This window comes from Eptesicus fuscus, chromosome 12 (assembly GCF_027574615.1).
Source record: "Eptesicus fuscus isolate TK198812 chromosome 12, DD_ASM_mEF_20220401, whole genome shotgun sequence".
NCBI lineage: Eukaryota > Metazoa > Chordata > Mammalia > Chiroptera > Vespertilionidae > Eptesicus > Eptesicus fuscus.
In genome coordinates, this window is record NC_072484.1 from 6,769,364 (window position 1) to 6,792,908 (window position 23,545).

Sequence of the window (23,545 nt, forward strand, 5' to 3'; positions counted from 1 at the left end):
TATCCATTTAATATCCATTTCTTTATTCAACTCATATTTTTGTAAGCATAGTATATGTCAGGCATTATCCCAAAAACTGAAAAATAATAGACAACTTCTTGCCCTCAAGGTGATTATCTATATACTAGAGGCCCAATGCATGAAATTTGTGCAAGGGGCTCAGCACTCGCAGCAGCAGTGGCTTGCCTCGGTCCCTGCAGCCCCAGCTTTGTCTGGAAGGTGGTTTGGCTGTTCGGTCTAATTAGCATATTATGCTTTTGTTATTATAGATATAAAAGGCTAATGTGTTAAGTGCCCAACCATCCAACCAGTCGCTATGGTGCACACTGACCACCAGGAGGCAGATGCTCAACGTAGAAGCTGCCATGACATGCACTGGCCATTTACAGAGAAATGGCACACTGGAGCTGGTGCTGACAAACCAACACTCGGCTTCCCCCAAGTGGGATACAGGCCCCTTCAACCACCCGAGAGTGACAACCCACCAAATTGCAGCCAACACTGCCAAGACCCCATGGTGGAAAATGCAGCCCACACCCCAGCCCAGCCCAGCCCAGAAATGGTGGCTGTGAGTGCCGCATAATGACATCACATAGCAACACCTGGCTTCGTCTCCCTACCAACTAACCTCCTTAGAGTTTCTTCAGCCCAGCCCAGGAACATGACTTGCTTTATAGCCAGGTGGAAACATTTTACACTTTAACCAATTGTCTGTGAAGTGTTTTCCTGTGCCTCATCATTTGATCCTCACAGAAGTCCTGGAGTAGGGAGATAGGAGACTCAGTAGAATCCTATTTTCTTTTCATTAGCTGAAAAATGGCGATTTAGAAAGCTTAGAAACCTGACCCGACTGAAAAGAAGTAAGAAATGGTGGGCCTTGAAAATGACTTCAGGTTTTCTCACTGCACAGAATATAGTCAAACAATACTGCAGTTCAATATTTTTCCCTTTGTTCTCCCTGCGTGAGTTACAATAATAGTCTGCTTCGTGTTGATATTTACTGCTGTGTTGCTGACAAGAACCTGAAAGAGAAGTTGGGTTGTTTTACTGGGCTGCAAAAGTTTAGCTAAATCAGAAAGCAGGTCTAATTAAGCAAGTTTACTTTATATATATATATATATAAAAAGCTAAATTGACTCACGCATCTGATATATATAAAGCTCTCACTGGCGCCAATCGCACGCACGTGTTTAGATCTGTCACTGTTGATTGTGAATTTGGTTGACACTTCTATTATAGAGAAAGGGTGAATAGCAATATTGAAATATTTCTTCTAATTAATTTCCTTTCAATGTGCAGGAATCAGTACACCAGGCCACTAGTATTCTGATAAGTGCAAAAAAATCACATGACATAAATAAATAAAGGAGATTAATATGCAAAAAAAAAAAAAGGCTTATGGGATCAAGAATGACTGGGGGTGGAGGTTGTGGCTTAGGTGAAAAAGGTCAGTGTCTCAGAGGAGGTGAATTTGAGTTGAAAACTGAACACAGTAAAAGGAAGGAGCCAGTCATGGAAAGAGCAGAGGGCAAAGAAGTGCAGCCAGCAAAGAGTGGTATGGCATTAACCTTTCAATAACATGTCAATCAATATCTATATGCAGCACATTAGCAACATACCATTCAATTATAGGGTTTCATAATATATATTGGTAAAAATTTAGATTGCTCTAATTTTATTTATAGTTACTGATATCAAAAGAAACTCATGCTTTATAAGCTAATGAACACTTATATACTTGTGCAAATATTAAAATGACAATTAATGCACTGGAAAGAAGATGTCTATAGTGGAATGCTAAATAAAAAATTATCAAGTAGCATGTCAACCTGATTGCATATTTGTGAAAATAGGTATGTCGAAATGTGCATTTACAATACAAAATAACTCGTGGATGGGATACACAACAAAATAATAAACTAAAATCTTAACACTGCTTATCTCTGACTGGTGGCCATACAATGAATCATATCTTCTTCATTTTTATATTCTGAATTTCCTAGAATGGAAATGTATAACTTGTAACAATGCATCACTATTTTTAAGGAAAAAAGATTACAAAACAGTACCAGTAGTTATTCCATTTTTTAAAAAAGAAAACATGTTTTTCCTTCTAGAAACCTGGTGTGCAGATTACTTACATGTTGAAATTGTTATCTCTAAGCTGTGAGACCGCCAATGGCTGCCTTTTCCTTATTTACCATCTGTATTCTCCATAACTTAATATCAACCTCATGATAGAAAAATATTGTCATAATTTTTTTCATTTTAAAAAGTAAATACCATACTTACAGAAATGTTTTAAAATGCCGAAAATCTAAGGAAGCAATTAAAAATATTTCCAATTTCTAATGGTGACCAAAATTAATATTAAAATGTATATAAACACATGTAAAGCTATTCACATATAAAATTGCTTTATAAAATACGTCACAGTGTAGTATACAAAGTTGTTCATAACATGAAAACAGTAAAAACATCGGATTTGGAGTACATATCAGAGGTCCAACATTTTCTGTAAAGGATTATATGGTAAATATTTCATGATTTACAGGTCATGGTCTGTCTTGCAACTCTTCAACTCTGCCATTGTACCAAAGAGCAGCTACAGAATTCCATGTTCCAACAAACCTTTATTAGTGGGTACTGAAATGTGAATATCATATAATTTTCACATCATTACTATTTTTTTAAAATTTTCAATCTTTGAAAACAAAAAACAAACAAACAAAAAAAAACTATCCTTAGCTGGTTACCTGTATAAAAGCAGGGGCTGAGCTGGACTGAGGCCCCAGGTCCGAGTTGAGTGGTTCATTTACTTACTTTCTCAAACTTATTTTGCATATGGTGTTACTCAGGCCCTCGTGACTTCAGGCAGCAACACCCTGCCACATCGTCAGCTGATCTGAAAATTTACTGCAGGTTCGGGTAGAGACTCGTCCATTAGACTTGCCACAGGCATTAACCTAAAATGTCCTTCACAGGATCAAACCAGATTCCGATTTCTGAAGAAGAATTGGTGCCGATTTCTGAAGAAGAATTCTGAAGAAGAATTGCTCTGGCAGACAACAGAGTCCATAAACTTCCCAAGCAGTTCCTAAGGGACAGCTTTTAAACTGACACAAATGTCAGTGAGGAATGCCCCTGACAAACCATTAGCAGCAGGTGGACTAAAACAACTTTTTAGTAGGGGACATGTAGGAGAACATGCAGGAGGCAGCCAATGGATGTTTAGTTCTTACATCACTGTTTCTTTCTCCCCCTCTCCCTTCCTCTTTCTCTAAAAAATAAATTTAAAAAAGTCTTAAAAGACAAACTATAGGGAGGACTTCTACCCAGTTGGGATATTATTATGAAAAACCTGGTGATTTTTCAAACTTTCCATTTTGGAAACTATCTGATGAGGTATTTCAAAGGAATTATAAGTAGCAACATCTAGCAATGCAAAAAAGACAAAAAACAAACAAACAAACAAAAAAAAACAACAACCACATAAATAAGTAAAGATCATTTGACGTTTTTTAGGCTTCCATTAAATGCTCAGTTTCACATACATCTGTACTTAATATAATGCAGGCAATGTTTGATAACAGAAGTTTAGCAAATGCCATATAAGTAATTGTTATCTGATTTACAGAACTGTGTGTTCAGATACAAGGTGAATATGGCAGAGAGAGAGCCACAGATCTGAGGGGGAATGCCTTTATGGTCAGCGAAGATAGTCATAATTCAGGACATTTAATTAAGGTCCCAGGCCCTAACAGATAGTTACTCATTGCAATGGAAATGCTTTATACATCATGAATATTTTTTTAAGAGTCAGTTCCAATATTGGACAAAGACATTTTATGCAAAAGAATTTAGTGGTTGCTCACATATCAGTAGTTTGCCCTTTTCCCACTTAATTAAAGACTATAAACGTCTCTTAGTACACAAGAGCCCTGGGAATATAGAATTTCAATATAAATGCCCACTCTTGCTTTCAGAGTTCTTCTCAAGTTAGTAGACAAAACACTGAGTTCTAGAGTGATTAAGAATTAATTTTTTCTATGCTTATTTTCTATTATGATTTTGTATTCAGGACACATTAGGTAGCAGAGACTATAATGTTTTCTATTTCTATCATTCGTAAAAGTACTATGCAGTTTTAGCAAGCTACCCAGTTGTGTGTTGGTGAAGATGAGGTTGGTGGGATGGATCCTATTACTTAAATAGAGGCACACCTTCCCCACCCCCAGTGTCAATATCACATTTGAGCTTTGTTCTTGCTTTCTACTCAACTTTGCAAAGCTTGTGAAATAATCATAATAATTTTAAAATTTGTTACCTTGTGAAAAATGATAATGAAGTAAGATATAAATTACAATAAAAATTGTAAATGGTTAATAATGAGCTATTTTTAGGGAAGAACATGATGTTTGATGGAAGGGAAATTTTGGGACAAACATAAGAAACTCCACAACCACTTCAATTTTGAAAGAGGACCACTGGGAGTATTGTTGATGAATGTCAATGATCTGCTTCTAACAGAGAATGCTGTGATGCATGGATGCATGGATGGATGGGTGGATGGATGGACTGATGTTGGGAAACAACTCAAATGTCCTCAAAGGTGTATGGTTAAACAAACAGATACATCCATATTATGGAATACCACGCGACAACAAAAACAAACTAACATTGACATATGTAACAACCTTGATGCATCTTGAGAAAATTATTCTTAACTTAAAAAGCCAGTCCCAAAAGCTCACATACTATCCAATTTTATTTATATTACATTCGTGAAATAACTCCATTACAGAAATGGCAAACATTAGTTGGTGGCCTGAGGTTAGGGATGGAGGCATGCATGAGAGGAAATGGTGGGGGTATATAAGGGCACAGGTGGGATCCCTGTAGTGATTGAAACATTTTGAATCTTCAATGTTTTAATGCCAAAATCCTGGTTATGCTATTGTTTCACAGTTTTGCAAGATCTTATAATCAAAATTTAACTTATAATAAATAAGTGCATGAACAAATAAATGAGTCAAAATGTGCTAAACATTTCACATGATATTCTCATATCTACTATTTTCTGAATCATTTCCATATACCTCTCTCAAGCTAGGACTATAATCATGCCATTTAATAGATTTGGAAGCTGTAACTCAGGAAGTTAAGTACTCTTCAAAGGTCAACAAAGGCAAAACTGACACCCTAACTCATGGTTCCCAACTTCCTGCAGCTTACCCATTCCACTTTCCTTCTCCAAAGTTGCCAACAAGTTGTGGCACCTTCCACACATAAGAACAAACAACGTTCAAAGTATGCCCACCACTTGGCTTTAGTAATCTTGTGACTCTTTTTCTTATTGGTCAAGGACAAAATATTTAAGCAAAAAAAATATTTAAGCAAAATTTTATAATATGAATTTTACCTAAATTAAGGAGCTGTCATAACTGAGAGAAATAGCTGTAACTTTGTTTTTAATTTATTGACTTTTCCCTTTTTTTGTCTTTTGCAAATAGGTTTTCAAATCAACTATGTATTTTAATTCAAAAAAGTTCTTAAATTTATATTTAACATTTCTTTAAGTATTTAAGGAGAGATCATGTTTTTGGCTTGATTAAAATAATACTAATTGAAAAAATACTATGCCTTATTTTTGAAGTGCTTTCATAAAAGCAAAACATTGAAAACAATAAACCATTCTAATAAAACAAGCATTGATACATCTATCAACCGGAACACTGCCACCATTGACAAGGGAAAATGCTATAAAATATCCATGGAAAATGTAGTTCCTAATACAGCTCATGAAAATGTATGTACACTATAACTGGTATTATGCAAATTTTAGAAAAAATTCTATACATATTCATAAAAGCACATACACACAGAGAAAAAAGGCTAGACAAATCATCTCCATCAAATGTTACAGCATTTGACTGAAGAAAATTTTATGTACTGCTTTATAATTTCCTAATTTTCCATTTTATTCTCCAAATCAAGCATATATCACTATTATATGGTGGGGAAAGTTATTTTAAAATATTGCTAAGGTATGGAATATGTGCAAACCCACACAACCAACAAACTAGGAGTTTGAGTTTCTGTTAATCAAGTGGCTACTTATATTTCATGATGAATTAGAATCATGCATTCAGGCCTGGGAGAAAACAGAAATAAAATTCTTCTTGAACTTTACACAACATGGCTGAGTAGATGGGCCTGACAGGGCTTTAGAGTGACAGATATTGGGACTGGGCACACAGCTAGGCTCCGAGACAACCCTGCTTACATTTTCTCCTCAAAGGACACCATTTTCCTGTTGCAGAGGAAGCTATTACTATTTGACAAGCAGATCTACTTCAACAATACTATTAGCACAACAATACTTCTGATGAGCAATTTCAGCTAATGAATATTATAGGCATTTACATAGATATTGCTTCCATTTTCTCCTAAAAAAACTGTGAAACAGGAGAATGGCAGAGTGTACCAGTCAGTCCTACCTGTGAGTGCCGCATCCATTTGCAGCTAGGGTTCACGATCTGGAATAGGGGCTGCACACAAATGTATACACTAGACAAGAAATAGGAATTTAGAAGGCATGGAGGGCCAGCTGGTAAACCCTTTTCCAGTGGAAAGGCTTCACTGGGGCCCAGGCCCTGTTAGCTTTTATTCAATTTTAGAATACACATCTTGCCCTTAGTTAGACAGGCAATCTGGTAACAGACAGACTATCTTAACGTTCAGTAAATATTAGTAAAGATTTACTTTGAGACTATTAGGTCAGGAAATTGCTTGAGCTACCATTGTCTCAACATAACAATCGGTGCATAGCTTTTAGCCCTTGCTAAAGCTCATGATCCATCAGCCTTCAAGTTCCCTGTTGCACTTTCATGATAGTGTAGACCAGGGGTCCTCAAACTTTTTAAACAGGGGGCTAGTTCACTGTCCCTCAGACCGTTGGAGGGCCGGACTATAGTTTAAAAAAAAACTATGAACAAATTCATATGCACACTGCACATATCTTATTTTGAAGTAAAAAAACAAAACAGCAAAAACACCCTCATGTAGCCTGCGGGCCGTAGTTTGAGGACGCCTGGTGTAGACAATGGATGTAGACAACCTTGCCTGGTGTAGACAAGCTTCCAGCACCTACCTGCTGATAATCAATATATTTGGTATGATTGAAAAATCTTGGAACTGTGGACCAGCAGTTTTTCTGTGGGAAATATCCTAAATAAACTCTGTGCCCCTTATCATTTTAATATATTTTCTTTCTTTCTTAATTTTTATTATAATGCATCAGATTTCTTTGGGTCCTTTTATTTCATCCTTTCCCTGTTCCATTAGTAAATATAAATATTCTTCTCCCTCAATCTCAAATTATAAAAAAAAAAATTGATGTAGTCAACTGGTATCTCCCACCTGATATGACCATGGTTAGAAAAACACCATTATAGGACTGAAATATCAGTCAGATGACAACTTCATAACTGAAAGATAAAACACAGTCTTGAATTTATTTAAAATTTCACTACAGGGAAATCCTAAAGAGACATACATGGACTTTTCCTGAATCACCAGGCCTGATATACTGATAGCATCATGTATTTTTATTATTAACTTCTGTTATTGTTGTTATGACCTTATACATTTGGACATATGTTCCATTCTCCTTATCCAACCCCAAGAAGTGGTGGAATCTCAAGCCCAGGAAGAAGACATGAAACAAGGGAGATATCTATACTAATAAAAGCCTAGGTGGTCCTTGTGCCCTCATGCAACACCCTCATGTCATCACAAGATGGCCGCCACAAGATGGCCACCACGAGATGGCTGCCCTCATGTTACCACAAGATGGCCACCACAAGATGGCCACCACAAGATGGCCACCACAAGATGGCTGGCAGGGGAGGGCAGTTGGGGGTGATCAGGTCTGCAGGGGAGGGCAGTTGGGGCAACCAGGCTGGCAGGGGAGGGTAGTTGGAGGCAACCAGGCCGGCAGGAGAAGGCAGTTGGGGGCCATCAGGCCAGCAGGAGAAGGCAATTGGGGGCAATTAGGCCGTCAGGGGAGCAGTTAGGTATCAATCAGGCCAGCAGGAAAGCAGTTAGGGGGCGATCAGGCTGGCAGGCAGAAGTGGTTAGGGGCAATCAGGCAGGCAGGCAGGCGAGCGGTTAGGAGCCAGCAGTCCCAGATTGTGAGAGGGATGCCCAACTGCCGGTTTAGGCCGGATCCCAGGATCGGGCCTAAACCGGCAGTTGGACATCCTCCAAGGGGTCCCAGATTGGAGAAGGTGTAGGCTGGGCTGAGAGACACCCCCCTCATGCACAAGTTTCATGAACTGGGCCTCTAGTCTTACTATATAATAAAGAGCTAGTATGCAAATGGTCATCACGCCCTCATGCCCTTGCACCCTTGTGCCCTCGCACCAGAACTGCTCAGACACTCAACTCTGGGGATAAAGAAAAGGCTACCAGCCAGGCACAAATGAGCTCACGAGAGAGGAATGGGGACCAGCCAGGCTGTGGTCTGGGAGAGGGACAAGCCACCCACCCCACAGTCCTGGGCACCAGCAGCTGCGCCTGAGACCTGGGAGAGGGACAAGCCGCTCACCCTGTGGTCCTAGGAACCTGCAGCTTCAGCCCAGTTGGAGCCACCCACCCATGGTTCCCTGTGGCTACAGCTGGCCCAGGATAAGCTGGCCCCGGTCCTCGGTGCCTGTGGCTGGCCAGAGAGAGGGAAACCTGGGTCCCAGGTGCCTGTGACAGGCCAGAGGAGGGAATCCTGGGTCCCAGGTGTGGGGCAAGGCAGATGCAGTTAGGGGCGATCAGGCCAGCAAGGGAGCAGTTAGGGGCAATCAGGCAGTCAGGCAGAGGTGGTTAGGGGTGATCAGGCAGGCAGGCAGAGGGATTAGGGGCAATCAGGCAAACAGGCAAGAGAGCCGTGAGGAGCCAGCTGTCCTGGATTGTGAGAGGCAGTTGGACATCCCACATGGGGTCTGGGATTAGAGAGGGTGCAGGCCTGGCTGAGGGACCCCCCCCCTCCATGCATGAATTTCATGCACTGGGCCTCTAGTCCTATCTAATAAAAGAGAAATATGCAAATTAACCATCACTCTGCTACAACCACAAATCCACACCCACCAGCCAATCAGGAGTGAGTATGTAAATTAACCCAATCAAGATGGCTGCAGCCACTGAGTGAGCAGGAGGCTTGGGTTTCCCTGGTAATGGAGGAAGCCAAGCTTTCAGCACAACCTGGCAGGCCTAGGCCTCCACTCAAGGCTACAAAGTTTCAATTACAGAAGATAAATAAATCCCAACAAAAATGGCAGCAGCCAGGGAGCTGGAGATAGCAGGAGGCTTGAGTTGCTCCCGGCGATGGAGGAAGCCAAGCTTCCTCTGCTCAAGGCTACAACATTTCAATTAAAGAAGATAAATAAATCCCAACAAAAATGGCTGTGGCCACAGGGCAAGCAGAGGCTTGGCTCCACTCAAGGCTACAAAGTTTCAATTATAGAAGATAAATAAATCCCAGATACCAGGGCCTCCACTTGGGTCACCGGGGGGCGTGGTCAGCCTGCAAACCACCACAGGCCCCTTGCCTAGGCCACCCCACGCCCCAAGGGAACCCCCACCCTGATCCGGGACACTCTTCAGGACAAACCAGCCAGCCCATCTGTGCACCAGGCCTCTATCCTATCTAATAAAAGAGTAATGTGCAAATTGACCATCACTCCAACACACTAGATGGCTGCCCCCATGTGGTTAAAGATGGTTGCCCCCATGTGGACACAAGATGGCCTCCACAAGATGACCAGCAGGGGAGGGCAGTTGGGAGGGACCAGGTCTGCAAGGGAGGGCAGTTGGGAGGGACCAGGTCTGCAAGGGAGGGCAGTTGGGTGTGATCAAGCCTGCAGGGGAAGGCAGTTAGAGTTGACCAGGCCAGCAGAGGTGGGAAGTTGGGGGCAACTGGGCCTGCAGGGAAGGGCAGTTGCGGGGGACCCAAGCCTGCAGGGGAGGGCAGTTAGGGGCAAACAGGCTGGCAGGGGAGCAGTTAGGCATCAATCAGGCTGTCAGGGGAGTGGTTAGGGGGTGATGAGGCTGGCAGGCAGAAGCAGGTTAGGGGCAATCAGGAAGGCAGGCAGGCAAGCAGTTGGGCGCCAACAGTCCTGGATTGTGAGAGGGATGTCCGACTGCCCGTTTAGGCCCGATCCTACTGGGATCGGGCCTAAACGGGCAGTCGGACATCCCTTGAGGGGTCCCAGATTAGAGAAGGTGCAGGCTGGGCTTAGGGACACATACCCCCATGCACGAATTTTGTGCACCGGGCCTCTAGTATAATAATAAAAGTGTAATATGGTAATTTGACCAGATGTCCTTCTGGACGTCCTTCCTTCTGGATAAAGCCACAGTGGGCAGGGGTGCGGCAGAGGTGGCAGAGGCCCCCGGCTGTGGCGGTGGTGGGCAGGGACCAGGGCCAAAGCCCTTGCATGAATTTCATGCTTTGGGCCTCTAGTATGGGCAATAAAATGGAACCAGAGAGGGGACATCTATCACACCATGAAGACAGTTTCCAACGACCTAATATTTAAACAATAATGATAATTTTAAAAAGAAAGAAAATAACTTCTCTTAAAATCATACATTCTTAATCAAAATCCTGGATCCTGGATCCGACATCATGCCTTTCTAAGAACCTTCAAGTTTCCTGCTTACCCTCTGAGGTCAACACCTGTCTTTCCCTCTCCATCCCTATTCTCAGGGTGAGAGGAATTCTGCCTACCACATGTTTTTGTGTATAAAGTTTTATTGTAACACAGCCATACCCATAGTTTATACAACGTCTATGGACATTTGTAAGCTACAACAGCAGAGCTGAGTAGCAGAGAACATCTGGATTACAAGGTCATGAATATGTACAGCATTGGCTAACTCCTTCCCTAAGCTCTAACTATACTTTTGTTTCTGGAAAATCTAGGCTCAGTCCTGAAAATCTTTTCCCCTGGGATACTCTTCCCCCTGGCATTCTTCAAGTCTAGTTTCCTCTCTTCCTTTAAGTATAGCTTTAATATGTCCATCTTTCCTTAAACTAGGTCTTATCCATTATTTGTCTCAATGTCCTTGTCACAATTTACAATAAGTTTATTGACTAATTCTTTCTCCCTCTCTCGAATGTTATCTATAATTTTGTTTCCAATGACCAGAAACATATTTCAAATATGAACTGCTTACCAAATACTAGTTGTACCGGTTAGTAATGTGGATTTTTTTCAATAGATGGAGTTGCACATATGTTGATATATATGCGATTTGATATGTATGCTATTTTGTTGTATTGACAACAAGCTCAAAACTTCATATGTCAAATTTTCTGAAGGTGTTAACATCATAGATATAGTTACACTTAAAAATGTCGAATTTCATGCCAAAAAAAAAAAAAAAACATTTGCGGGAAGTTTTAATTCATTATTTTATTTTGAGGAAAAAGTTATAGTATACTTCAGGAAGCTTATGGTGAACATGCTCCATCTCAAGATACTTGTGAATGCTGGTTTAAATGCTTTAAAGGTGATGATTTCGATGTGAAAGACAAAGATGTCCAGGTCAACTGAAAAAGTTTGAAGACCAACAATTACAAGCATTATTGGGTGAATATGCGTGTCAAACTCAAAAACAACTTGCAGAAAGGTTAAACGTTGCTCAGCAAACAATTTCTGATCATTTATAAGCAATGGGAAAGATTTTAAAGGAAGGGAAATGGGTGCCACATCAACTGAACGAAAGACAAACAAATGGAAAACTGAAAAGTCATCAGTATGCCCTCACCCCCCAGAGTTTTGCATCCATTGGTTATGCTTATATGCATACATACAAGTCCTTTGATTGATCTCTTATCTCCCCACCTATCCCTAACTTTCCCCCTGTAATTTGACAGTCTGTTTGATGCTTTACTGTCTCTGTATCTGTCTTTTTGTTCAAGTTTATAATGTTCTTTATTATCCATAAATGAGTGAGATCATGTGGTATTTTTCTTTCATTGACTGGCTTATTTCACTTAACATAATGTTCTCCAATTCCATCCAGGTTGCTGCAAATGATGAGAATTCCTTCTTTTTTATGGCAGCATAGTATTCCATTGTGTAGATGGACCACAGTTTTCTGATCCAGTCATCTGCTGACGGGCACCTAGGCTGTTTCCAAATCTTAGCTATGGTGAATTGTGCTGCTATGAACATAGGGGTGCATATATCCTTTCTGATTGGTGTTTCTAGTTTCTTCGGATATATTCCCAGGAGTGGGATTACTGGGTCAAATGGGAGTTCCATTTTCAGTTTTTTGAGGAAACTCCATACTGTTCTCCACAGTGGCTGCACCAGTCTGCATTCCCACCAGCAGTGCACGAGGGTTCCTTTTTCTCCGCATCCTCGCCAACACTTGTCGTTTGTTGATTTGTTGATGATAGCCATTCTGACAGGTGTGAGATGGTACCGCATTGTTGTTTTGATTTGCATCTCTCGGATAATTAGTGACGTTGAGCATGTTTTCATGTGTCTCTTGGCCTTCCTTCTGTCTTCTTTTGAAAAGATTCTATTTAGGTCTGTTGCCCATTTTTTTATTGGATCATTTATCTTCCTTTTATTAAGTTGTATAAGCTGCCTGTAGATGTTGGAGATTAAACCTTTATCAGTGATGCCATTTGCAAATATGTTCTCCCATGCAGTAGGCCTTCTTGTTGTTTTGTTGATGGTTTCTTTTGCTGTGAAAAAGCTTTTTATTTTGATGTAGTCCCATTTGTTAATTTTCTCTTTAGCTTCCATTGCCCTAGGGGCAGTGTCAGTGAAGAATTTCTTTTGGCATATGTCTGAGATTTTGCTGCCTGTGGATTGCTCTAGTATTTTTATGGTTTCCTGTCTTATGTTTAAGTCCTGTATCCATTTTGAGTTTATTTTTCTGTATGGCGTAAGTTGGTGATCAAGCTTCATTTTTTTGCATGTATCTGTCCAATTTTCCCAACACCATTTATTGAAGAGACTGTCTTGATTCCATTGTATGTTCATGGTAAGATATGTACACATATAATATCTTAATAAAAAGAAAAGAAAAAAAAAAGAAAAGTCATCAGTAAAATGTTGCTCCAAGTTTTTTTTTTTTTTTTGCATTGAATTGTGACTGGTGATGAAAAGTGGATTTATTTTGAGAATCCCAAACGCACAAAATCCTGGGTTGATCCAGGTCAACCATCAACATCGACTGCAAGGCCAAATCGCTTCGGAAAGAAGACAATGCTCTGTGTTTGGTGGGATCAGGAAGGTGTGGTGTATTATGAGCTTCTAAAACCAGGTGAAACCTTTAATACTGATTGCTACTGACAACAAATAATAAATTGAACCACGCTTTGTGAAATGATCAGAATGTGCCAGAAGACATGGCAAAGTAATTTTGCTTCATGATGACCATCACACACTTCAAAACCAGTTAAAGACACGTTAAAAGATCTTGCTTGGGAAGTATAAACTCATCTGCTGTATTCACCAGACCTTGCTCCTTCACATCACCACTTGTTCTGATCGATGGCACATGCACTTTCTGAGCAGCACTTCAAAACATACAAAGAAGTGGAAAATTGGGTCTCTGAATGTTTTGCCTCAAAACAAGAAAAGTTCTATTGGGACAGTGTGTAACTAGTGATGGACTACTTTGAATAAAGCACTTTTGATGTTTCTCTTAAAATTATCGTGTTTTCTTTGATTACAAAATCCGTTATTATTAACTGGTATACCTATATATGTTGGATTAAGGGTAAGCACAGAGCAAATTCTCAATAAAGAGTTGGGAGGTCTCCAATGAATAGGAACTGAAGGAACAGAGGACAGAAAGACAAATAAAAGGAGAAGATTTGTTCTAAGAGGATATATAGTAGCTATATCTCTACATAGAACTGAACACATTATCTCTATGCTAAAAATTTTGAAGTCCTGTATTCCTTTCCTGGCTCCGTCACTCACAGTGTAATTCTAGGCAGAACTTTAAAGTCCTTTTGGTTTTAAAATTCACATCTGTAAAAAGAAATTTGATATAGAAGATCCAAAGTCCTTATGAGTTCTAATTTTTTATAAATCAATAAAAGCTGAAGATTATTTTATAGGCTAATTTTTAAGCACAGCATAGTAAAGAAATCTTGTTTTTGGCAGGCCTGTTTGTTTTGGAATAGATTTTTGCTCTTCTTTTACCATGAAATTCCTATGGGTAAGCCTTACTCCCTAGCTCTGGCCGTGGGTACACAGACCACATCTGATCAAAGGGTTCCATCTGCCAAGCATATCAGTGGATCTTTTATGGGTAAAATCACCAAGACAGGTCAACAAGACTTACTTGTAGGACTTCAGAGAAAACAACCAGAAAGAGCTTACTTGTCACCAGGATCATGAGCTACACAATCCTATATAATTAAGAGGGAATTTGCAAATTGACTATCACTCTACCACAAAGATGGCTGTGCCCACAGCAGAGGTGGGGTTTCCATAACACAAGATGGCTGCACCCAGCAGAGGCCGAGTTCCTGAAATGAGCCTTAACGAGCAATCAGCAGGGACCTGAGGCTGTGCCTCCCCCACCCCCCTGCCACGTGGGGCTTGACAGGGGACCTCAGGTCATGCCTTCCACCTTGGCGCCAGGCCGGGGGACCTCAGGCCACACCCCCTGCCCAGCAGGGCTTGATGGGGGACTTCAGGCCTCACCCACTGCCTGGTGGGGTTTGACAGGGGAATCTCAGGCCGAGTCCCCCACCTGGCAGGGCTTGATGGGGGACCTCAAGGTATTCCCCCCGCCCAGGCACTGGGCCAGGGAACCTAAGGCTGTGCCCCGCACCTGGCAGGGCTTGACAAGGGTGGGACTAGCCAGGTCTGGATCTAGCCCAATGAGGCGGGGAGCTGGCCAGGTCTGGGTCTTGAGCGATTTTGAGGCAGAGGTGGGTGGGCAGAGACTTGACTCTGGGTCCTATGGTGTGCCCCAGACTCTGACAGGAGGATTATTTTCATATACATTTTACTAATTTTCTTTCATCTCTGACACTTCTAATATAGAGAAAGGGCAAATAGTAATATTAAAATATTTCCTCTAATTAATCCCCTTTTAATGTGCACAAATTTCACGCACCGGGCCACTAGTAATATATATCTGTAGTTGCCAGGGAGCCCCGTGGGGATAGAGCTGGCTTAGAAAGGAGTCCACAGAGAGAGGTAGGAAGAGAGACACCCTTTCAAAATCCTTAAACCCCTGGGCACCAGCCCCTCCTGGACTTGGGCCACATTAGAGTTTTACATCATGTGGGTTGATAAGTCCCGTGTTTGCTTAAGTCACATGAATTCAATTTCTTTGACTTTTAACCGAGAGTCTTGGACAACACATTCAGATAATCTCTGCTTTTATGTGTGGGTTTCTTTTTTAAAGGATGCTTTTTCTACTTGATATTTGACTCGCTCCTCCCTATTTATTTCTATTCCTCCCACTCTCCTTGACACTTCTCAGTCTCTGATATCTGACCATTGGCAAAACTTCAATCAATGGAAGACATAAAACTGGATGTGTAATTAAATATTTTTTTTGTTCTAAGGATCTGGATATCTATCAACAGTAATTATCTTATGTAAATCATTAAAAATAATTGAGTTGCTAGGAAAAAAAACATTATCACTGTGCCATCAATCTCATATTAAAAAGGAAATAGCTAAGCCCATTCTGTTTAAGCTGAGATAAAAAGGAGCCCAGGATGTTTACCTTTCTACCTTTAAAGAGATCCAGTAGGGAGAAATCAAATCGCACTGTGATTATTGAACATTTTGGGCACTCCAAACCGCAGGCTTGCTGGGCTCCCAATGTTCTGAGTTGGAAACTTATCAGCACTTAACCAGTAAAAGTAGAGATTGACCTACAATTAAAATTAGACTGACTGGGCATGACACAAAAAAGCAGCGATCCCAAGAGGCCTTTCTTTGTGTAGTTTACATTTTACACATTTCCCCCTATACCTCATTTGTATTTTTCTCAGTTGGCACATTTGATTGGGCTGGGCTGAGCTGAGCTAGGTTTTAGGTTCTTCCCTGCGTGTCTTCATTATTCAGGGTCCAGCAACAACCAAGGGTGCGGCTTGTTTTGTTTTGTCTTATTATAAAGATTTTATTAAGCATATTGGAGTTCTTAAGGAGTTTCTTTCCTAGATGTCTTAAAAAGTTTTGGGTCTCACTTCATAGATGTTTTCTTTAAGGCTGAATTTTTTAGAGCAGTTTTAGGCTCACAGCAAAATAGAAATAAAGGTCTAGAGATTTCACATATGCCTCCTAACCTCACACATGCACAGCCTACCCCATTATCAACATCCCACCCCAGAGTGGTACATTTGTTACAATCAATGAACCTATAATGACACATCATCATCATCCAAAGTCCCTAGTTTACATCAAGGTTCATTCTTGGTGTTACACATTCTATGGTTTTGGACAAATGTATAATGACATGTATCCATCCTTATACAAAAAACATAGCATTTTCACTGCCTTAAAAATCCTCTGTGCTCCAACTATTTAACCCCTCCCACCTCCCAACCACTGGCAACCACCTGCAACCACTGATCTCTTTGATGTTTTCATATTTTTTTTCCCTTTCCATAATGTCATTGAAATAATTCAGCATGTAGCATTTTCAGAATAGCTTGTTTAACTTACTAATATACATTTAAGGCTCCTACATGTCCTTTTATGGCTTGGTAGCTCATTTCCTTTTAGTGCTGAATAATATTCCATTCATTGTCTGGATGGAACACAGTATTTCCATCACCGACTGAAGGAGCTCTTGGCTGCTTCCAGGTTTTGGCAATTATAAACAAAGCTGCTATAAACATCATAGCCAGGTTTTTGTGGCACATAAATTTTCAATTCCTTTGGGTAAATATCAAGGAGCAGAATTGCTGGATGTTCAGTTTTGTAAGAAACTACCAAACAATATGTACCACGTTGCATTCCTACCAGCAATGAAGACTTTTTCTTTTCATGGTAAATCATGGGACTATAAGATAAAAAGCCACACTGTGCAAATATATGTAAACCGTGGTTCGCACCATTAACTTTAACATTCCCATGGTCAAAGCAAGTTACTTGGCCAAGCCCACTGACAAGGAAATTCACCCCATACACACAAAGTCATGAAAATGGTAGAGAAGTATAATTCTGTGGCAGGAAATGAGCGAACTCGTGATGCAATCTACTAAGGGAGGTTTCAGGAGCATTTTTGAAGATTTCCATGTCTCTCCAGAACAATTTGACTAATTTACTAGTAACTAGATGGAAATCTCTTGACAGGCTGACTAAATAATAATTAATAATCCACCTGAATATTTTTGGAGCTTAACACTATTATTTTTTTTCAATACATACTCTCTGACAAATAATATAATTTCCATCTTAATACAAAATGATTTGCAGATGAAGAAAAACATTTGGAGGCAGGAGGTACAAATTAGCTTCTACTCATTTATCTATCGATTGCTCACTTTTAGACAGTATGATAAAGTGCTTGAAAACTGGTTTCTGAAGTCAGAACACCATTCATATCCTGGCTCTGCCATTTACTAGTTCATTCCTTCTAGTTAGTTAACCAGTCTTTACGAATGCCTTCTGCCAAATGGGGATAATGACATTACCCACGTTTCTGGGCAGAACAATGGCCCCTCAGAGACGCCCACCCTCTAATCCTTGGAACCTAAAAATATATTAAGACACATGGCAAAATGGACTTGCTGATGTAACTCAGGTTACTGACCAATGACCTTAAAACAGTGAGGTTATTCTGGATTATCTCGGGGTGGGAGGGGGATGGGGGAAAGGCCCAAGGGTGAGCCCTTAGAAGCAGGGAGCACCTGGAGCTGGCAGAGATGAGGCAGAAGGCAGGGGTTCCAGGCGGGAGCGGATGTGACACCCTGTTGCTGACGCAGAGCAGTGCAGAGGCCCCGGGAGGAGGAATGCGGATGGGCTTCCGGGCGCGGAGAGCAGCCTCACGGACAACCAGGAAGACATGGGGACCTCCTGTCTACAGCCACCAAGAAATGGATTTTGCCAAAAACCTCAGTGAGCCAACAATAGAAAACGGTGAGAGTTCAGTGATGCAGCGCTCCAGGCGACCACCCTGGGAACGCTCTTATTTATGTGTGTAACTTCCGGTGATGTCTACTGTTTCAAAACATCCAAACTGAAGTACAATTTCTCAAACTCTCCTGGCATGAAAATATCATTAGCAGAAGTTTTGGGTTCCAGCTAATTAGCTAGGGTACCTAACAAGGCGCTGTCTGTGTTTGTGCGCGCGCGCAGCCTTCTGGTGTCTGGCTGCACAGAAAACAAGTTGCTACAAAGTCAACCACTGTAACTTCTCATTAAGTTTCCCTGGTGACCGGCCATCCCGAAAAGCCTCTGCCTTCCTTGAAGTGCAAATGTTACCAACCACCCTTACAGGATGAAGAGAGGCTACAACATGGTTAGAGAATTTAGAAGCGAGGGACACCGTTTTCTGCACTTTTCCTCGCAACCCTCTTTCTCTTACCTTGATTCCCCTTACCCCCCTCTTTGCTTTCTTCCCCACAAATCCCTCATATTGGGAGCTTGTCCAAAGGATGACACGTGAAAGGTGAAAAGATGGATTTGAAAAGCCTGAGTCAGAGTAATTTGCTTTTGGAAGAAAAAAAACAAACCCTAAAAATATTGAGTCAGTTAAATGCTGGTTTGAGAGCCAAGGATACTTGCAAACTAGGTTATTCTTGCCTTCCTCCAAGCAGGTGCGTGTCTTTCAAAGATGAAAACATCACTCCCCTCTCAAACTGATGGGTAATTAGGTAATTATGTGAGAGAAATGGCCGTGGACAGCCACGCACAGGGAAGAAAACCAAGCTACTGTTGCTTCTGATGAAGCATTTGGCGGCCCTGCTCAAAGAAATCCCACCTCCGTGCACTTTTAATAAAAGAAACCACTTGCTGGTGTGGGGAGTGGGTTTCATAATAACTGTGCCAACCGCATTATCCATGTGACGTGTGTTGGGTGTTCAGCAACCCAGGGCGGTTTCAGAAACAGCGGCTGCTCCAAGTGGGACTTAGAATAATCGCCCTGCCCCTTTGGTTAGCAAATTATAATTGTGTTGGGGTATCCATAGGACCAGGAAGGATGTTTAGTCCTAGTAACCAAGACTACCCCAGGACTGAAATCATAGTGGGGAAGGGGCTGCTAAGGGCTTTTATTTTCAATTACTCTTACCTGAGTTATCACAGTTTGGGTTCTGGACAAACAATTGCCATGGCAACCATTATCTCTGGCAATTGGTGTTCTTTGCTCATTTTGGTCTCATTTTTGCAAACATTAGTGTTTTCTGTTTTAATTTATTTTGACCAGTCAGTTCTACTCACATGCAGCCATGATTAACAGCCCCTATCGCATTGTTACTAGTTTTTAATGCCCGTGATTTGGCCAGGCACAGTGAAGATGGCTTCTTTTGTTAACTGCGAATTAAAATGAACCTGTTCACAGATCTGCTTTTATCACTGAAGTTTCCTTCAAAATGATTGAAAAAGGTGGGCCGTCTCGACATACCATCTCCCAGCGCTTTGTAGTTGAGAACTGGTGAACAGGGCTGGCCTGATCCGCATCTTTTAAGGATGAAATTGAAAGAAAAAAGTATGAATGCCTAACCAGGTTCCAGTAGCCTTTCCTCTAATCAAAGGGCTGGCCACATGGATCATTGCCTTCCCAGCTCCACACCTGTCTCTCTGTCTCTTTCATGTATAAAGGGGCAGCGTGCTGAGATGCGTCCCTTAAAGGTCTTTAATTTCAACTTTCCTGTACTTTTATGAGAAATAATTATGCATTCTTCTAATCCTTTACCTTACCAAAAAGTTACTGTGGCCTTTAGTGCTACGATTAGAGCATACAAGAATAAATGCATAGCTCATTTCTCGCCAGATGAATTATGGTTCCTCCACATGTATTTCTCCTCCTGACACAGCACAAGGAAGTTGGTTCTATTTGTTCCCAAAAGCTGTGGCGTAGATAGGTGAGGGTGTATTTGCCAAAATATATCAAAGCACTGTTCCGATGAGCTCAGTTCAATGCTATGTGCTGTACCTAATTTAATTTAATCCTTGCAATCTCCATTTTACATGGGAGGAAAGGAAATTTAAGTAATTTTCAACTGTAGCATGTCTCAGCATCACCCAGGTGGCTTGTTAAAGCTCAGATTCTGCATGTCTTGGTGGAGGCTGAGAGTTTGCATTTCTAGTAAGTTCCCAGGAGATACTGAAGCAGCTGGTCAAGGTTCCACATACTTAGAAAAAATGGCACCATAATATACTTGTTTAAAATATTTAATTCACTTCCAGTGTAATAAAGGACACAGACTCCTCCTAAGATTCAAATAGGCCAGGCAGCAGCGAGCCTGCAGACCATCCCCAGGGACATTCATCCCCGCAGAAGTAGAAAAGCAAGATGGATGGGCCCCAGAATGAAGAGTTTACAAGAGAGGGACAGGTGACCTTGAGAAAGAGGTGGAATCTCTCAGGTCTGTCTTCTGACCCGCACCCCTGTGGACCACTGTCTATGTTCTCTGGAAGCTTAAAGGAAAAATCTGCCCGTCCCGTGGGCCCCAAGAGCCTCTTCTTTGGCATCCTTCTACATTGGAGTTGGGTGTAAAGGGAAAGGGAGCTCTTTCCCAGCCCTTCCCCCAGCCTACAGATGAATGACATTTTGAGATTCAAAGGCAGTGCCTAGCCGAGGGTGGGTGCATTAGCAGTGGCTGCCAGCAAAGAGGTAGGAGATGCCCGGCAGGAATCAGAAACTTCCAAAGGCCAGTACAGTCCCACCCAATGGCTGCTCAGAAAACATGGTGAAAATCAGCAAATGCTTAGGGAAAGACAGTGTTGCCCAACAGACACAGAAATATCTGCTGAATAGCCAGAATAATTTAGACAACTCTGGGCAGAAACTGAGTCTCTGAGCATGAATGAAAACACCCTAAGACTAATTCACAGTCATTTTACTTTTTTTTTTTTTTTACTCAGAAAATAATCAGTGAGTACCTGTTATACTTCGGACATTGTGCTAAGTGGTATAAAAAGAATCACAAATGAAGACATGGGCCTGTCTTTACAAAACTTAAAAGACACATTATGAAAATAATTAGAATATGTATACCCCACATAGGATATCACTGACCGTTAAGGGTCAGAAACAGATGGGGCATTATGAGCATAGTAGATGGTAAAAGAAATTCTGGGTTGGAATGCCTTGTGAAGAAAGGAGGACAAGAAAGTGGTCACCGAGTGAAAAGACATAGAATTGATTTGTGTCCAAACAATATGTCTTGGTGGGATGTTGCGCTCCTTAAGACACGTCCTTTGCAGTGGTGATGTCTGAAGGTGGCAGAATGGGACTGAATGGACATAAAGCACCAGAGCTAAGTCTGAGTTAATCTCCTGACTTTAGGGGAATGGTTTCCAAGATCTCATGCAGGACAAGGTAAGAATATCTCAGGTAGGAAGGGTGAGTTCAGCATGTCTTTCTTGGTTGCTTTCTCTTCATAGTGGGGTTCCCTCTTCACATAATTTCCCTGCATGATCAAACCTTCTCTGTGGGTGATGACTTCTATATTTGCAGAAGCCCTACTAGCGGTCACTGCAGGCAGGGTTATCTGTTCTTCATGAAAAGCCCGAGGCCAGCCTGCTAGCCTTCCTCCACCTTGTACCCACACCTTTAGGAGCATGTAGCCTCCAGGTGGCTGTGGAGGAGAGTCCCTAAAGAGCCTGCAGGTACATTTTTAAAAGTCAGACCTGACAATGACTTTCATTATTTCTTCTCCATTAGTCAGAACCCAGTTAAATTATCCCTGTCTAGCTGCAAGGGAATCTAAGAAAATATGCATTTAATTATCACTAACAGTCTGCCAGAACGCTTAATCTATGTCTCCACCCTTGACAACTGACATTATACCTGACTCCCAAATGGGCATCCTCTTCTCAGAAGCTAGCCCTTTCTTTGCATTCCCCACTTCCAAATATATACTACCACAGTCTCCAATTAGAAATCCCTGATTCTCCCTTCCTCCTCCCCATGAACATCCAAAATTATTCCATTTTGTTACAAATATAAAAATGTTTAAACATCTAAGGCTGTTCATCAAGAATATTTTTCTTTTTTTTTTGTTTTTCCTTTTTTTTATTTTCTTTTTACCAGAGTTACTAGGCTAGAATGTAGAAGTGACAAACAAGTTGGGTAATCCCAAAGGTTTGTTCTTTTTAGAACAAAATCAATCATTATGTAAATTAGCTAGAACTCTCTATTGTAGCTGTTTGTATATTCATTTTATCTCTTCCAATGAACTTCAAGCTACTTTGAGTCTATGTATAAGTCAGCATACAGCAGAAAACAGATGGCTTTTTCAGATTAAGATAAATTGAGGAGAGCTTAATGAAGGATTTATTTACCAAGTTGTGGGCATTGTATAAGAAAACTGCACTAGTATCCCAGGCTAGTTAAAACAGAGGTGTTACCCAAGGTCAATCTACATGGAAGAAAGGGGGGAGCAGATACACAAGGCCAGACAGAGAGAGTCCTGGCAAGAAGGCTGCCTGGAGGGGAGTACAAGATCATGGGACCCTGCAGGGATCAAAGGGAAATAAACACCCAACCTCTTCCTCTCTGTTATCTTTTTTTGGTTCCTCATTAGCTGAACACACACACACACAAAAGACCTAGAGGACAAGAAAGATATAGTTTAGCCGAAACCAGTTTGGCTCAGTGGATAGAGCGTCAGCCTGCGGACTCAAGGGTCACAGGTTCAATTCCGGTCAAGGGCATGTACCTTGTTTGCGGGCACATCCCCAGTAGGGGGTGTGCAAGAGGCAGCTGATCGATGTTTCTCTCTCATCGATGTTTCTAACTCTCTATCCCGCCCTCTTCCTCTCTGTAAAAAATCAATAAAATATATTTTAAAAACAAAAGAAAGAAAGAGTTTATAACTTTTTATTATAAGATAATTTTAGGTTCACAGTTGTGAGAAATACTACAGAGAGATAACATGACCCTTTACCCACTTTCTTCAATGGAAACATTTTGCAAAACTCTCATACCATATCAAATACAGTATATTGAATTTATACAGTCAATATTTAGAATATTTCTATCACCACAAAGATCCCTAATGTTGGTTTTTAGAGTTAGATCCATTTTCCTCCCACCCAAACCAATGCAGTAACCCTTGGCAACCACTAATCTATTATCTGTTTCTATAATGTGGTTACTTTAAGAATGATATATAAATGGAATCATGTTGTATATAATCATTTTTGCTCAGCATAATTCCCTGGAGATTCAGCTAGGTTATCACATGTGACAATGGTCCATGATGCTTTATTTATTTATTCATCCATTGAAGCATGTCTAAGTATTGTGTCTAGTTTTAGGTTATTGTAAATAAAACTGTTATGAGCATTTGTGTACAGTTTTTTTTGTGTGAACA